General features: G+C 39.7%; 1 protein-coding gene across 4 annotated transcripts in view; it reads left to right on the forward strand.

Annotated features, from left to right (window-relative positions):
- Positions 1-18,740, forward strand: part of MOB2 (MOB kinase activator 2) — a 115,706-nt gene that overhangs the window by 86,470 nt on the left and 10,496 nt on the right. The gene's annotated exons all lie outside the window — the stretch shown is intronic.

Consider the following 18,740-nt stretch of genomic DNA (forward strand, 5'->3'; position numbering starts at 1 on the left):
CTTCTATCATCTCTTGTACCTGATCAGAGAGAGATGTGAAGTCACAAAAATTTTCTTTGGATGATAGACTGGGACTTTTGCTTCTCTTCATGGATGCCTTATGTATGTTGCTTAATCTTGTTTTTCTTCAGTTTGTGTTTGTGAAATAGATAAACTCATCATAATCTGCAAAGAGTTCAGACAGCATAAGAGTACAGCTACTGGCTAGCAGCCTGGGTAAATAATAGGTCTAACAGGGGTCTCATTATGGCAGAAATCATGTGGTTTTGCTTCATAAAAAAGTGTGAGCCCAGTGATCCTGGAAGAAGAGTCCTTTGGAATCTGGTTTAGGCTAGAAAGGTGGCCTGCTGCTGACAGCTGTGGTGGGATTCCCCTGAATGCAGATGTCCTCAGCTGAGCTGTGTCTGCTTCGCGCCGGGTAGAGAACAGGCAGTCTGACAGTGCCGTTCGTTTCTTTTATGGAAGCAGATGTGCAATGCAGGTCTGATACGGGGTGGCCAGCTCACCTGCCGACATTTATGCTGTAGGTAGATGAAGTAAAATGAGATGAATCCCACCATTATTGTAATGGTTTACCATCTATTTCAAAGTCAGTGTGGGACAAAGTGTATTTGATACCGCTTTTAACTCCGGCCTTCTGCAACAGTGCTGACTGAATTCTTTTGTAGTCTGCACAGAAGATGAAATGATGATGAACTTCAGGATGAAGTGATTTTTCTTCTGTTGGTCAGGTCTTGAAACTGTTTGAGGTTGTGATCAAAGCAAATATTTTGCTTATGTGTAGCCTGACATTATAAACAGCCTGCTGTGTTGTAGTTTCGTTTCACTGGCAAAACTGGAAACCGTCATCATCCTGCCTCCCTTCTACCCCCAGCACTTGTAGAAATTTACAGTGGACAAGGGGTAAAGTGCCTGTTTGCTTGCCGAAATTCTTCCATTTCTCTGTCTCTGGGGATTTTACTAGTTGTGAATTGCAAATCTCAGTTGTTGCAGTGAGATACTTACTGGTATGATTTTCCTGTGCAACAAATGCAATACAGTAGTTAAATGAGTTTTATACTCACAACTATCTTACTCCCTAAAGCTTTTAACATTCATGTTGTTTTCACTAGTTAGTATTGTAGGTCTGAGTCTTCTGTAGCAGCTGGATGCCAAATAGTTTTTATGTCACAGGCTAGCAATAATAGTTGCCAAAGGAGAAATGAGTACAGGAGGAAAGCAAGAAGGGATTCATGAGAAAGCAAAAAGGGTTCACAAGAAGCAAAAGAAGAAAGAGGCACCCAAGAAGAGGTAGAAAATGAGTATGGGAGAGGACAACTGAACCAGAAGGGGGAAGAAAGATAACAGAGGCAACAGATGCGCTGTCAGTCTCTAATTAATTTTTTATGAAAGCTACTGTTAGGCTTTATTATTCTTTTAAATTACTGGTGATTCACCTATGAAGAGCTCTGGAAATGCTTGTACCTTTTATCACATGGATTAACAAGTTGCATTTAACACTTAAGGGACAGGACTAAGACTATACATACACTTTTCTTATCAATTTACAAAGCTAAAAATGTTAGAGATGTGCTAAAAATCTGTCTTCTCCCCTTATAAAATGATCACAGCATAGCTGACATAAAGTTTTGCATATTTCTTTAGCATAGTGTTTCATTAGGGCTTTCTTTCACTTCAGATGTTTTTGACATATGTAGTCTCATGTTTTTCCCTGTCCTGTAATTATTTAGCCCATGGTTGGAGAGGAAAAGAGAAAATGGGTGCAGTTATGCTGGTTCTTTTGTTTTCTACAAGTTGGTGGTTCTGGACAGAGGGGGGAGGGGAGAAGAAAGAATACCATGAATGTCATTCTGCTTTCTGAACATACTTAGTGTAGTTAATTGTTAAAGTTTTTGGCAAAACAGCCGATTACTGTTAGCTTTGCTGCAGAGGTATGCTTTTTACGTACAGTAGAGGTGGAAGTAGATTTCAGCCCCACCTTCTCCCTGTTTTGTTCCTTGGAGATAACCRAGCTGGGCATTTGAACTGTGAATCTTTCTTCCAGGCAGTGGGCTGACGACTGGGACGCAGTTTTCCCCATCAGGGGCAGTATCTGACTCCTGACTGAGGTGCTGCAGCACGGGTCAGGCCTGTGGCTGTGGTGTGCACTGCGCTTGGCACTTCGGGCCCTGCGCCGACCTCCTCAGGATCATTTACCAGGCAACTCTGTTGACAGCATGTTTCCTTTCAAGTTTTCCGAGAAACCTAGCTGCTCTGGGACAGTGGACTAATCATGCAGGGTCATGGAGGAGTGCAGCTGTGGGTTACAGGGCTGTAATGTCATCAGCTAATGACACGCAGGGCAGCACGTGTGGTGTATGCACCCTGCTCCAGGGCAGATGTGGGAATAGATGACTTACACCTTTCTCTTGAGATCCTCCCTTTTTTTACAGCAATGTAAGGGATTATTTGGAAATGAAGCCAAAAAAGCACCCACCTTTTGGGGATAGGTTTGCAGTTAGTGTACTAACAACGTGATATTTTTACAGGTATCTTCCAAGAATGCAGTGATCTGTCATGAATGATAGTGTGATAACGTTACTTTGATCACAGACAAATTTGCAAATTATATAGCTGCATCACACTGTCCTGTATATTTACAGCACTTACAGATTTTAAAAAACAAAAATCCTTTTATCTTCCTCAAATAATTCAGAGCAAGATTAGAAAGAGAGAAACTTAATCTTGACATTAGATTCTGTTTTTCAGTGACCATGCGAAGTCTTCCTAAACGTGTTCCAAAAACAGGACATAGCTGGAGAGCATCACACTGTGTTTGCCATGAATGCCTTATTCCCACTGCCTTGAACCATATTGTCAAAGATAGCTTTGGTGCCTTCAGTGAGGTTTATGTACGTAGACAGAACTAAAACAAATATTTAAAAAATAAGTTCTATTTTATCCTAGATTAGGTTGAAACTTTTTTTTCARAAAAGCTAGTCTAGTGCGCAGCATTAGAAGCTAACTAGCGAGAACCTTGTTTAATGTTAGTAATGTGATTAATTTAGAAGTCTGGTGGCTAGGAAAAAGAGAAGGAAGGGAGCGGAGTGGGCCGGAAGGGTCTGTAGCAAATTGCCATTCAGAGGCATGTAAACTATTTTTATCCTGTTCTTTGCATTTTTCCCTCCCATAACTTTCTATTGTACCAAAATAGTTCAAAATGTTTTATGGTTCAGGGCAACTGAAACCCCTAATTGTCATGCTGTGTCTCACAGAATTTTCTATAACGAGGGATGACTTCGTGTTCAGTGACAGTCATTCTGGACTCTTGCTGGGCTGCTCAAAGAAACAACAAATGATATTGTGAGGCAGTAACATTTTTAGGCAACATGCGGTGTCTTCGGTGTCTGCAAGCTCACGGTTAGCACAAAAGTGCTCTAGGAGATGGTTCGTTATCCAAGAGACCGAGCAGGGAGTGGTGAGATAAGGCCCAAGCGGCTTTGCCTGTCAAGCAGACATGGTCAGCTAGGAGAGCCTCTCCAGGTGGGCCACTCCTCTGGCTCTGCCAGGTTTTTGCATCTTGGTGTATGCAGGTAGCAGTGTTGCTTCTAGTGGTGGCTGTGAAACTTCTGGTGCTCTGCTTGAAACTGTGGCCCATGAAGAGCTGTCAGATACTTCTGTCAAAGATCATTTAACAGCCTGATCTCCTCTTGGAGTGCAGGTTTTGAAGCACTGCTCTAGAAAGAGGCTGTGACTTACTAGTAGCCTAGTGAGTCATGCTTTCCTCCATTTCCTCGGGATAGTTGTCTGTTTATTCACTTGTATTTGCTGCAGGAGTGTCATGACCTTGGTGCATTTATAAAAGTTTGTGAACCATGTACAGTGTATTAACTTAATGAAGAAGTCGGTGTCTTTCTTCATAGGTATTTTACAACGTTGAGCTGTATTTTGTTACGTGTTCTACATCCTGTGAAGTGATAGCCGGAGGGAGATGACTACTAAAATTCTTTACTTTGGTGTTTTGAAATCACCCTTTAAGGTGTCTCCAGAGCTAATGTAGGGAGGGTGCCTGCTTGAGGAGCAACAGTGTTTTCCTCTGTTCTAGGGTGATGAACGTGTTTGTTTTTTTCTGAAGATCACTCCTGGACAACTTGAGAATTATTGTAATCTTGAACTTCTGAAATTTTTTAGTYCTCTTTTATCTCTTTCCTTGGTACATGTCTGTTTCATTATAGGATTTGCTCCTCATCTTAGCTACTACTTGTTTCTGCCTGGAAGATGATTTCAATTTATATGCACATATAATAAAAGCATGTAGCATTCATCCTTCTGGGAGTTCACTAGAATTCCTGGTTTGCCTCTTTGCTTCCTGTGTTGTAATAGCTTATTCTTCTAGTGCTGCTATTTATGGAGAAGATATCTGTTTCTCACTTCAGATTTCTCTCCACCACTCTGTGGTATCTCAAGCTATCTGCGCACCCCAAGATCTTTACCAGCTAGGTTTATAGGGGAAAAAAGCACTTCCCCACTAAAAGAGCCTTTCCTGTTCCATTCTCAATATTCTTTGTTAAACTGCTGTGTTGTTAGCAGTGCAGTCTTCCACCAGTTGTTGTTCTAAGATAGGTAAGGCAAGATTTTTCTGTTCATCTATCATACATCTGTGTCTAACAGGACCAAAACGTGAGTTTGTTAGAGTTCTTCCATTGAATATTTTCTAATCCCTTTTCTTAATCCCTGGTGCTATGGGATTTGACGTAATCTCAGGGAAGACTTCCACAAATTGTTGTTTAAACTTCCACAAATTGTTGTTTAAGCAGGTGAGACTCTGCTTTTAAGAACTGCCAGCACCTAGTCTATGGAAGGAGAAGGTGTTAGATGTATGGACTAACTCTTTCATCCACTTTCCTGAAGCAAAATCAGTTTTATGAGTTAATGGTGTCTATTTAACACTGGAACAAGGTTGTTTTGAACTTGTCTGAAAATGCCGCTCAGTTAGTTTTCCCACGTTCATTGCTGTCAGGGACTGAATGAAGTTTAGGCAAGTGGTTCTGCTTGAATTGTACAACAGGGATTGGTTCAGCAGATGATTCCAAGGTGAAAGGAACATCAGGGATGTTTGCATATTTTTTCTTTATGTTTTTAAAGAAGAATTTGCAATGAATGTGGCTGTCTATCCACAGAAAGGCACATATAGTGACCTTGGAGTTTCTTCATGGGGATTTCTAAATTCAAATGCCAGGAAAGATTATGTAAGGTGCCCCGGTAGCTCCAGTCCCACTCCAGAACTGGACACTTCTCAAATTTGCTATTCAGTGCAATGTGGCCCATCAATCCCAATATAAGCTGACTATCATAAGGACGCAAGGCAAGGGAAATGAAGTTTCTGGTAAACTAAATTCTACCAGTTCATTGTATAAATTCTCAGTCCACAAGGGAATGCCTTTATTCTTTCCTTCATAATAAAGATGTTCGGGAGAAGACAAACTTAGGATCTTAAGACCACCATCTATATGGAATAGATAGGAAACTGTATTCTGTCTCAGCTAAAATAGTTATTTTTCGTATTGTTTTGCAATAGGCAAAACTTTTTTATGTCTAGGTATATTATTCAAATACTGATTTTTTTTTTGTCTTTTGTCATCAACATCTTACTAGCAGTCCAGCCAACTAACTAGTTATCTGATTTCAGCTATAAGCTTTCTGAGAAGGATTCCTAATGAGTTCTGAGGTGGGGCCTTAGGTGCTGCAAAATAACTGGATCACTCAGTACTGACAGTGAACTATTTTCTTGACAGAGACTACTAGAATCACCTTTTGTTTCTTTGCAGTGAAAAAAGTAATGCAGAGGTGCACTAGCAAATACGTTTATATCGATACAAAACTAATAGGAACTGTTTATTACTGTCTTAAATTGAAACAGGACTTAACAGGCAAGCAGCGCAGTCTGTGTTTGCAAAGTAGTTGGTTGCGTTCATCCCTTGTTTGGAGGCATGATGATGGATTAAAAAAAAAAAGAAAAAGAAACTAGTGTAAATGCATGGCTTCGTACTGTGTTTCGAAAAGAAGCACTCAGATTTTAGTCCCTGCTTGTATGAACAACTTAATTGCAAATCCACATGAACAGTTAAAGATACTGCTTGTCATTTGCATGTGCAGTAGAGAACAAAACAAACTAAGCACACAGATATTCAGCTAATTTTAATATTTAATTTTGAAAATTACTAATACAGTAGCTTTCCTTAACTAATTCCTTAGCTGTATTTTTGGCATTTCATTAAAATAATTAATTTATATTTCAGCAAGCCCTTGAAAGTAAAACAAGTTTGACTGTTYCTGTTTTTCTGATTGCTAGTGGGTCAGTACACATCTGTAAAGATATTTCTACTTAAGCCTTTCAGTCTCTCATGAAATATCCTTAAAGTAAGCAATTAGTAGCAGAATGGTTGCTGCCATAAGCCAGTTAACACTGGTTAATACAACTGTACAGGTATTTAAGCTCCTACATTCCCTGCCGCTTTTTTCCATCAATCATTCAAATACTCTTCGATTATGTTTAAAAATATATACGTGTATTTTTTTTCCTCTACTGCATATAAAACAAAATTTTAACATGCTATTTTCTAGGAAATACTGAAACAGCAGTGTACTATTGATAACAAAACTGAACAGAGAGCATTGCAGAATTCTGTTGCAAAGTTTAAAAATTAACTATGGTTAGACTGGTGAATGTTTTGCCATATAATTTGTTAATGAAGTTGTCTAATTAAAATAATGCTTTGATTCTTTTTATCTTCAACTCTCCCTTTCCCTGTGAGGAGACTTAAATTGTGTCTTAGAACCGTGGATTTCAGTTCTTCTGTTTAAGAAGACAGTTTGTAAATCAAGACTGAAAGGCACCATTTCTGATCAGCAGATCTGATCTGAGGCATGCCAGGAAAGGTGGGACTTCCCTGAACTACCTTTGGTTTAAACTGAAGTCACACTATTACGAAAAGAAAAACAAAACAAAACAAAAAAAATCCATTCTTGAGCTTTAAAGCTGCCATTGAGAGAGAACTGACCATGGTCTGTGGTAACTTAGAGCAGTTAAGTTACCATTACCGTGCAGTTCATTTATAGTGTGAGGGATGAGTTTGTACAGTTTGATACAGTGGGTCTAAATTCCAGGTGGGGCTGCCTCCTCACACTCATATTCTTTGCTCAACCTATTCAATAACCAATTGCTTTGTAGCTAATTGAATTGCTTACAGCTGTGTGTCTCAATGCAACATGCACATGTGTGTGCTTGTACAAATGCTTTAAAAATAAGTTTACAGGTGCAGGCATGCAAAATTGCTTGTGAATAGACAGGGAAAATGACCTTTTTCCATGTCTGTCTAATACCCTTTTTTTTATTGTCTACTGAAGCTGCTACACAAAGGCTATTGGAAGTAGAGCACTGCTACCTCTTTTTCTGTGTACACTCTCACTTGTGGTGCCCTAACACTTCTCTGTCAAGTCGTCTTGCAATTCTCTTAGATGTAAACAGTTTGTGTTTCTATGCAGGATTCAGCTGTTGAAATCCAGCTTTCCATGTGATTGCATATAGATGACATTTTAAAGGTTGAATTGAGGTAATGAAGTAGCAAGACAGATGCAGARGGCAGCTGATAAATTTGTTTTCACTCTCTTCCCAACAAAATTACCTTACTTACCCTTCCAGTGCAAGACGTTTTTTGTGCCTGAATAGTTGCAACTTGCCCAGTGCTGCCGGAAGTATGAAAGACAGCCCTTTACTGTTCCTCGCCTCTGGGGAGCTGAACAGAGACAACAGCTATGACTGAGCTCAGCTGCAAGCTGACATGTTGCACCATGTTGAAAAATATTTATCTACTGAGAGCACAGACTCTAAGTATTTTCATTAACTGTTTGGGGACTGTGTCATGCAGTCCATACTTGCCTCCTTTCATAGTGCACAACATAATTCTAAAGTATATTTTAAAGCCTTCTGGTAGACTTTTATAAGTTGACAGTTGTAAAATTGAGATTACATGTATGTTAAGCATTATTTGTACCCATCCTCCAAAGCACAATACATAAAGCAAGGTTGGAGATAGTGAGCTTGGCCTGCATCTCTAATAATTAATTTCCGTTGTCATAGGTTTTCCTCATGCTATGGTAATTCTTAAAACCAGTTGCTGCATTGTTAGATAAGTATTTTTGCAGAGGTGGCTTGCAAGGAAAAAAGGCAGTGAGGAAAGTAAAACACTTGTGTACAAAGACAAACCTGTCTGCAGGTACTCTCTGATACTCTCTGCATAGAGTAGACTGTCTGCATTTGTATGTCTTGGGCTATATAGCAAGAAGTCTGAGTGCTAAAGCCAGGTTGCCATGGTGAAATAATTCCTGGCTATTAACACACAGTTCTACTCTGAAAAGCAACTCTGTGTAAGCTGCATTGTGAAATCCCACATTTATAAGGCCATGAGGCTTCCGAATCAAATTTGCTTGGTTTAAAAATCAAGATAGCTTTTGCAATCTGCCAAATCTACAAACGCCATTAAGATTGGAAGATAGGAACAGTAACTTCTGCGGTGTACACATCTTCCCTGGTAACAGTTCTGGTGGTGAACTGCTGTCCTACAAAGACGGCCTGAAGTGTATTCGTCTGTGTGCTATCCTGGAAAGATTACAGGGCTGCAACAGAGTAACTAGGAGTAGCAGTTGCTGTCAAAACTTAAATTTAGCTATGATATACTAGTCAAAATAACTCTGTTTTATGGTATGCAAGTAGAAGACTACAGGAGGGAAGTAGCAAAAAGACTGCTGCKTAAATTAATAGACATACCTAAAAACACATGGGTAACAGATCTTAATTAAGAAGTTGTCATACTTTTACCACAGGGAAATTTCTTTTGACTTGCAGAGTTTGAAAACCTTAAATGAGGAATACTTTCCCCCCTCCCCTTGCAACTGGATTGGTGTTCATTTTTCATTGCTCTTTAGAAGCAGTTGTTTTGACCTCCAAGGAGATTTCAAATTGTGTGTTGAAAAAACACTATTTGAATATTATAATAAATTGAATAGGATTTACCTTCCCTGTGGTGTAAAGGGGCTTAAACCACAACCCCAAACTTACTTTCTGATAATCTAAATCTTAATGCAGATCACTGTTCTCACTGTTTGTGTTCTTCTCATAGCTCCTGCTTTGAGATATTTCCCCCCCACAACAAACAGCATTTGTAACAGAACCAGGCTCTGTATTTCTGCCACTGTCTATTCTCAGTTGAGAGATGCTCTTCTCCTTTGCCTATAGATTTTAACCAAAGAAATATTAAGCTATGCTATGGATTTCTGCCTTGAGCTGAGATGTTTTCCACTACAGAAAAAAAAAAGTTTCTGCTGACTTTAAGAGGACTTTAGAGAGCTAATTCAGATATAAGCATTTACATACGGAAGTATCTGTGTTTAGATGAAATGAACCCTGTTCCTACTGTCCAACTGCAATATGAGAGTAATAGTTAGAAGGCCTCTTGTAGGGTGTAAAAGAAGTATTTATCCACTGTAAGAATACAAATGAGATTTTTCTTCTAAAGGTTGATGCTCTTCAAGAGGATCCTTTTCTTTGTGCTGTGTGTGGGTCTTTGGGTTTGGAAGTGTGTACCCGGGAATTGAGATGAATTGCAGCTGAACAAAACAAACACCCAAGCAAAGGACTCCAACCCGTGTTTTTGGCTGATGAACTCCTGAAATCACGGGATGGAGATACTGGTGGAAAGTAGCCATGGAGAGTCAACACGCGATGTCCTCTTGTACTCCTGTGTGTTCTGTGCCAGGGCCTCCTCTGAGAGTGTCCTGCTGGGGGAGGAGGATTTGCAAATAGAGGAGAACGCGCACAGTGCAACACGTGCCCAAGCAAGCATAGTGGGCATAGCTGTGATTTGTTCTGTTCCTGCTCAACTTTTGGCTTGCTTTCTCAGCCAGAGAGGTTGCCCAAGACTGGAGAGGTAAAAACGCAAAAATAACAATCTTTCTCTTCCTCTCACCCCCAATCTCTTATGCACTCCGGGCTCGGGCACCCAACGGACCCATGACACAGTGTTCTGCTCTATGATTTGTTCTAAACATTGGATAAATTAATTGTTGTGACACTTAATCTATGACCTACTGAATCTCTTTTACCACAGACCTAGTTTGGCTCCACATAGAGCTCTTGAGAATAAACATAAGGAAAGATTTTTGCCCTTTTTCTTTCCTAATTCTCAAAATACCCAAAAATTGGACTTGTATTGAATCTTTTAGGAAACAAATCTTGCAGAGCCTTTGTTTTGGCACTGACTGGTTGGATATGAGGACTTTTTGGCATGAAGGTAAGAGGACAGATGAAAATGAAGAACAGGGTATCTGCTCAGATAAGAGAGTTCTCTGTGTTTGAGCTAGTGAATGATTCCGACATTGCAGCACTGGCTCCTAAAAATAAATAATCTGTTCTTCTCCCATCTGACATCGCTTCCCTCTCACGTTCCCCTGACCCGGTGCCCTTGAGCCCCTCCCARGAGTGCTGGCTGGAGGGGAACCTGGACCAGTGCAGGGTTTATATAGTCAGACAGCCTTTGTCAAAGGCAACTGGAGAAGTCGGATACATCCTTTAGTGTTGGGGGGAGGAGTTTTGGCAGGTACATTGAAAGAAAGGAAACTCTAGTCCAACATGTTTTACCACAAGAATGCACTCTGCGCATTTTCGTAGCATTAACTGAGCTGTTTGCAAGCCTGGCCTGGCCTTGGTAGTCATTCTTCGCAGAGTTAGAAAAGAGGAGATCCTAAACAGAAGAGAAGGAGCTGCAGTAATACCTGGTCACCAGCACCTATTAGGAGATTCAGCATTGTGTTTCCAAGGCAGTTAATATGCAGCTGACACACCACTGTGTGCTAACGTTGTGGCAAACGCTGAACTAGCGACTGGGGATGAAAGGCCAGGGGTGAGAGTGGGTGGGGAATCCCACCAAAGGAAACTTGAAAAGCCCCGTGAACTGGAGATGGATACGTAGTGTGTGATGGTGCCCCATGTTCTCCTTGCTCTGCTGAGAACATCAACTGGAGCACAGTTTGGCCCTACAGAATGTTTTGGGCTTTTTGTTGAGTAGCAGCATTATGAAATAATGTTATGGCACTTGTCATCCTTAACATGCCTGCCATGCCTTGGCACCGACTGTTTACAGTACAGCATCCGGAGGCCAAGCAAAGATTGCCTTTTAAGGCCAAGAGCCACTATGAGAATCCAGAAGAAAAAGTTTCCCTGGCATGTAGGGTACATTCTTCTTTCCTCCTCCTCTTAAATAAACTATTAGTAACTTTTAAAAACAGAACAAAAATGAAGAAGCAGGGCCAGAAATGCTGCCAAAGACATTTTATTCTGTGCAGCCCCCTTAGAGCTGCGGTATAACCAGCTCATGGACTCTTGGGAGTCGACTCCCAGGGCCAGAGACGGGAAGAATAAAACTGAGGTCATGGAGGTCTGTCACAGACCTGGTGCAAGAGGTAATCAGAACAGAGACCGTCTTAAAAGGCTTAGTCTTCTTCCCTTCCCCAAGCCCCGAAGAAATAGTCTAACCACAGCAATCTGAACAATTTAGTTGCATGATACAGTGGAATTTGGGCTTACTTTCTAATGCCTTACACAACCTCCCTTCCCTTGCTGACTCTTCTTTTCTCTTCCTTCTCAAACCTGAATGTGTATGTGTATATCCAGGATTCACGTTCTGGGTGTGCTGTCATATSACCTTCTCAGGGGAAAAGTTAGCAGTGATCTGGGGTAACATGGTGCATGGGATTGTAGGGAAAACAACTACTTTGAAATCTACTTGAGAAATGTAAGGCCAAGTACATTAGAGTACAGTTTGAGGCAAAAGAGGGTTGCAGACTGCCCTTAATAGCATCTAGCAGACTCTGCATCCTGGAGAAGATGGCAATACAAGATATGCTATGACTGTCCATCTGTCCTCCATCCCTTTTCAAAAATAAAGAGGAAGGGAGAAGTATCTTTCTTAATCTTGACAAAGATACAATACTCTGCAGTCTCTGACTTTTTCTCAAAGGAAGGGCAACTACAGTGATGTTCAAATGAAACACCTAATTCCCCTTCTCTCACCTACCATGCAAGTAAATATTGAAAGACCTTAATTAGCAACAAGTGACTTTAAGGTGCGTGAAGCTTTTAAGTAGTCCTTGTATTTATCTGAGAGGAAGATTGTAGATTGCTGTGGAAAATGGGATGGCTGCGGTGCCATGGACAGCCTTCAAGAGTTTGTTATTGCTGTTTTGTAAAAACTGGCGTAACCTGCTCCATCATTGTTTGTGGTGGGAGTTTGTCACTGAGAGTCATAAATTTTAGCTAAAAAACTGTTTTCTTGCTGCTGTGACTAGGTTCAGAACTCCCACACTTAAGCAGAGCATTCCTAACCAGAAACTAACTGATAACTTCTTTCCAGTAAAGCACCTGGGGGGGTAAGAAAGCTAATGGGAAAATCCGTTAGCAGTTAACTTGCTTTTCCTTATAAAGCCTTAGCCTTTCATTGATGGTTAAAACCTCTGGGTTTTTCCGCTTTGCAAAGAGAGTACATTACAGGGGGGAGAACTTGCTTTTTCAAATTTTTTACATTCATGGGTTATGTTGCCTCTTCTGTTCTACTCACCTCCCATTTGATTCCTTACCCAGAGAAAGGAGAAGTTCAGATGAAAATATCCAGTGTAACTTGGATATTGAGATTGAATTACCACCCCTTTGGGTTTTCTTCACTGCAAAATATAAAAACATGAAAGTGTTCATATAAAGACTGGCCGAGGAGATGCTGTTAAAATGCTGGCTAACTGCCTCTCCAGCTTTGTTGGAGCCTCTTAATGTTTTAAGAGGCTAACCCCCATCTTCAGATCGCCAGGAAAGTAGATTCTGGCAAGAGTGTACTTCATGTTTTAATACTTCGTCTGTGGAGGATGTTTTAAAACATCTCTTTCACAGAGAAAGGAAAAACTGCATGATGAAAATTAAAGGCCATGATGATTATTATATTCAATAGTTCAGTAGTATGGAGTACTTCTGGGCAAGGTACAGTGTAGTGTTGCTGTCAGTTCATCTAATTTTTGGGAGACTGCAAATTCTCCACAAGAACATTTTAGTTGGGAATGTGGCATTTCAAATCACAAGTTTTCCAGATTCTGAGCCATACAAATTGTAGTACACAGTTTACATTACTTGAAAGAACCCCCAAAACTTCAAATAAACTATTCATATCTTTTCTTTATATAATCTGGTGAAAATTTTGTGCATATCTTATTTTTTGATCTTTCCTAAAATAAAATTTTCTTTTTATGCAATTTTTCTATACATTACTCTCAACTGTGGACTCTTAATCTCCCAGCACTGTTTAAATAGATTAGATTATCTCAGTTGGAGATAAGCTCTCTCCTATTTATTTATTTATTTATTTATTTATTTATTTTTAAGGATTGCATCATTTAAACTTGAGTAATAAATAGTTACCTAGAAAAAGGGTTACTTAAAAATTGATATTAACCACAAAATAAGCATCTTTGTCCTGTAAAGTTCATAATCTTTGGAGATTTTCATCCCCACTTGCTCAGATTTAAAATGGCTTGTGATTTTTCCAATGTTTGCAAGTGGGAAGGCAGAACTTTGCCACATAAAGTAAAGCCTGTTAAACCTGCTCTGTCGACTTCCACTTGAAAAATCAACGTGTTTGAGAACTGGTCGGAACTTGAAAAAAAAAATCTTTGAAACTTTTCAAATTGTATGTGGTGCGTGTTTCTAAAAATGCTGTAAAGCACCACTTAACAACAACACTGGTGATTTGTATTTAAAAAAGAAAACTTCCCTCAAGTTGGTTAGTTTGGTGAGGAACGTAGGATAGAAGATGGTAATCGAAGCAACGCGATTTATCCTTAAAAGGATTCAATTTTAGATATAGTCTAATAAGCTGCATAGCTTGCTGGACACTGCAAGAAATTGCCTTTGGAACAAAGGAATCTTGAATTGGTAGAGCCAATCTTAAAATTGTCAATGATCTGTTTATTGAAGTTTGGCATTTAGTAAATCACTGGTATCTCCTGTGTGATCAAACTTGTAATAAATCAGGCTCATACAACCAAAAATATGGATGCTTAGTACAATTTCCAAAATAATGTAAACTAAATCAGGTTATGAAGCATGCCCACACAGATCCACTTAAAAGACACTTCTTCAGTTGTATCAGATTGCTTCCCATGTGTTTCCTTCCAAACAAACCAGATCAGTTAAAACTGAAGTGCATCTTTATTATTCACACTATGAACAAACTTCAAACCTTATAGCCAGTTTCTGCTGTGAAATGGGGATAATGTTTTCCTCCTGTGATATTAAAACTAAATTAATGCCTGCACAGTGCTTTGAAGATGCTCCAAAAATGGGTTGTTTTAAACTAAAAAAAAGMCCACTGGGCTTCTGATCAAGAAAGAAATGAAAGAGTTTTGAGAAGTATCCTGATTAACTGAGATGATAAAGATACCTAGGATGTTGGCGTTTTTACTTGACTTAGCAAAGCGTTTAGTCCAGGAAAGTGATCATCATGGCCCAGCTGGCCTGTCACTTGCTGCAGTTGCCATCTGCATGTCTTTCCCTCGTGAAATACAGACAATCTTCCAGCTGTCCTGTTTTCTCAGCAGTATACAAAGCAGAATATGGAAGCCCAGCTAGGAGTGGTGAATCTGTAGTAACATGCTTGGAACCAGATTGTTTAACCACCTTCTCAGACATTTCACTTAAGTGACCTCTGTTCTGCCATCTCTCATCACTTTTCTGCGGCTTCCTCCTGGTGTGACTTGGTCTGTGGTATCATATTCCGTTGAGTGCCTAAAACCAAACAAACATAACCTTATCCTGGGAGTAACCCGAAGAATTAGTTTGGCTCTAGTTTACCTGTCAATAAGAAATGCTGAGTGGCGTTTCCTGGGATTCCCTAAAGATGCTTTTTTCTCTTAATTAGTAGTTAAGCACTGCTGGACAAGTTTTGGTCTAATCTCTTGGATGACCTCTGCCAAATTGCTGCCCAAAAGCTACTTCTCCAGCTGCTCTGGTGATGCAGTTAACCTGACCTGTGAGTGCTAAGACATACTTAACAGAATTCTCTTGAAAGATAAACAAGTGAATCAGGACTTCATTTTCCTTTAGGGTGCCTACAGTGCCCATAGTATGAAACTTCTTGTAATCTGATAAGACATTTAGTGAAGTTTTCCAGTAAATAACCTACAGATGATGAACTTTGGTTTTCCTGAACGGAACAGTACAATTCTAATGTTCTCATCATTTTTCCTTTTATTGAAAGCAGGCAGAATGAGCTGTTAGTGAACGTGCTTCTTTATGCTGCTACATTCTTCACGTAGAAGGGTCTTTTGGGACATCTCAGAAATAGCTACGCTTTTTTTATATTTATGTACTTAAAATATGAAAACTTTAGGAAGGCCTTTTGAACGTAAACACTTTATAGTATATAACAAAGGGAATAAAGGATGCTTCTGTTGGCACATTTGGAGTTGGTTCCAGGTAGATGATGTTTTCTTAAAAGCCTTTGAAACAATTCTGAACTTGGAGGGAGGAGAGAGCAGAAGGAAGCAAGCTAACCTCTAAACTTCATAGTTTTTGGTAATTCTAGTAGTGAATGTGAATGTGTGCACTTTGGTTTATTTGGACTAAAGATCTACTGTTTGTTGACTCTTAATAGCATATAATCATGTTTCTGTGTTTTCTCCATAGTTCTATAACAGTCTGTAAGTCTATAAAGAAAACATTTTAGAATTGACAGCTTTCAAACTAAACCCACAATTCTACATTTAAGACTTAGCATGATTCTGCTAATACAATATGAGCCTACTGGAAGGAAGAAATATGGTCCTGAACAATTCAAAACTTGGTGTTTTCAGGACTTTTATTTTTGTGCTTTATACTCTTTGGGCTCTGTAATATCCCAGGCCCACTGCATTCAGGTCATGAATCTCTGCTGATAGATACAATTTCTGTGGTTCTGCTTTAGCCCTCAGCAGCTGCAAAAGATTAAAAAAATAGTTTGTGCTGCAGACGGTGATTTGATGTTCAGACTTCAGTAGTGTGAATAAACCCGTTGATATCAGTGATTATAGGTATTTTACAGGTTCACTAAYGATGCACATCAGTCAGTTGTTTTTTGATTTTTTTATTATTTTAATAGATCARAAGTTTTGGAAAGGGGCAGGCCAGAGGTCCTTCAGGAAGTTGGTCTGAAATGCTCCAGTTCCAGAACCAGRCAGTTGCAGAAAGACAATCTGTTGAAAAGATGAAAAGTGGTGCATGTGCTAATCCAACATTAGACTAATTTTGTAGAAGTGAGGGGAGTTTGAAATGGGGAAAGATTCTGAGGAAAGATGAGGTAGACTCAATCAACTTTCTATTCGCTGAAAAGCTTGCCTCAGCCTTCCTACGTCTGGCTTCCTTCTGTGGTTTCTCTCCACAGCCTGGCTCTATGACAGGCTGTCTTTGACCTCTTCGTCTTTCTCTCCCCACCTCCTCTCAGAAAACTGCTCTTAGCTGACGTGGCACAGCATCGCTCCACGCTGACTTGGGGCCCTTGATTTAAGTATCCTGAAGTAAAGCAAAGACACAAACTGTGTTCTACCCAAAGTACTTCTGGTAATTTTTCTCCCCCGGTGGTTTAATGCAGTTTGTCAAACCATTCTTTTAGGTTGACATTTTCTGCATGTTTGTTATTAGAACTATAACCCTTTTCATTTTCTTGAATAAACAACTTATCCCTGAATGCCTGAAGTTCCCTCCCCCCACCCCAACAGACCCTCCCCCTAAAAAAAAAGATAACCAACCTAAAAAACCAAAGAGTGTATTCTGCATAGACCTTAATATTGTGTGCCAGAGGCCCAGTAAGTGTGAAAATGTTGAACAGAACATGCCAGGCCTCATTTCAGCAGCATAGGAGTAAGTCAGCCAATGCGTGGAATTAAGCAAGTCGTGCCCTTGGGTATTTTTTACTAGTCAGGACCAAGTGCATAGTTCCAACTGGATTTATGCTGTCTGAAGGTGGTTTGAAGTCAGTATGGTATTCCTGAAAGAGGTCAAATGTGCTGCTTCATCAGTCTGAAGTGAGGCTACAGACTACTGAAGGAGATTGTTGTTCTGATGCTATTATGTTTTCCTTGAATATAATCTCAAACTCTGTGAAAATCTGAAGTTTCAGGCTCAAATATACATTAAGTGTACCTTAAAGCATCTTTAAATGCATTAAAGGCAGGGCCTCCTGCAATTCTTTTTCTGGACTTCTCTGTTTTTTATCTGTAACTCATTTTTACATGCTGAAGTTCAAAAGATATCTAACAATGTAAGAGTTTGGAGGCAAAAGTACTTAACTGTCAGCCAGGAGTTGCTGGTCTAACTGCACAACCCTTCTGTACTGAGCCCTACACTATATAACACCAGACCTCACATGTCCTAAAACATGAGGAACAACTGTAAGAATTGCCCAGGTTATTTTGTTAACTAAACCTAAGAGAGAAGTCTCATAGGCTTTGTTTGAATTGGAATGTATTTCTGTGGAAAAAAATGGGATAGCTGCAAGTATGCAAGAACAGCTGTGTGCTAAACTAGTCTTTTTGCAGATGAGTTTTTGTTTTCATACTGTATTCATACCCTTTAAAAAGATGTTCTGTGTAACAGGCATCCTTCCTCAAACCATTACCATTCTGCACTACCATATGGAAGTGAAGCACGACTATCTTCCCTACCTGAAACCTGCTGCAGTGATTTCCGTACATCTGTGGTTTATAACAATATTGCAAGTGTGTAAGCACGAATTATATTTCTGTCCTGACATTTTCCTTGATTTGCCCTTGATGATGGCCTTCTTGAAGTCTGTCTGGTCTTAAGTTACTGATTGGAGAGAAGTATGATGAAACTCAATATAAGTTCAAGAGAGCTCCTGAATATGCCAAGGAGATAAACACATTTTGAGGAATGTGGTTTGTCTGCTTTTCTAAATCTAAGTGGAAGGTTATTTCATCAGACAGCTATACTGGTAGCCATTTGTTCCATGTTTCATAATGCAGATCTTTCTGGCTCAAATATACTGGAAGTTGAGAAGGCGAGTGTTACTGTAGTTAACAGTTTCTTGCTGGACTCACCGATGTTCCCTTCCAGAAGACTTCTGGTATCTCAGAGAATGGAGGGCTGGAATAGTGAGGAGAGCTGTGCCTCTGGCTGAACAATGCCAATAAAGTTGTGTGGAAAGAGCATTTTTCGAATTGAAAAATATCTTCTTGCAGCAGTCTGTTTTCTCTGTTTCTCAAGCTCCCGTTCCGCAGGTGAAGGCTAACTACGATGCAGCCAATTGTTAATAAACTTCCATTCGATTAACTCCCTCGGCACAGTGCCACTCTGCTGTCACCACTGTTCACACGCATAAAGAAAGGCTGTCACTCTCCCAAATAATTTGCTATCTAAACTGACTAGTTAAAAGGATGACAGAGATTGAACAGCTCACTACATTTCTTATGCCATTCAGAATTTTCACAGCTAATTGAGAAAGGGTATAATTTCAAATGAACTTTTTTCTAAAACTATCTTTTGCTTTATTAGTAATAAAAACGCTAAAGAAGAGAAGGCAGGAGGAACAATATAAACACAAATACATGCGTTGGAAGAGTTCAGATAAACTCATTTCTTTCAGGTTACTATGGGTGTTCATCAGCAGTAA

Source organism: Rhea americana, unplaced genomic scaffold (genome assembly GCF_003343005.1).
Source record: "Rhea americana isolate MKP2758 unplaced genomic scaffold, rheAme1 scaffold_187, whole genome shotgun sequence".
Taxonomy (NCBI): domain Eukaryota; kingdom Metazoa; phylum Chordata; class Aves; order Rheiformes; family Rheidae; genus Rhea; species Rhea americana.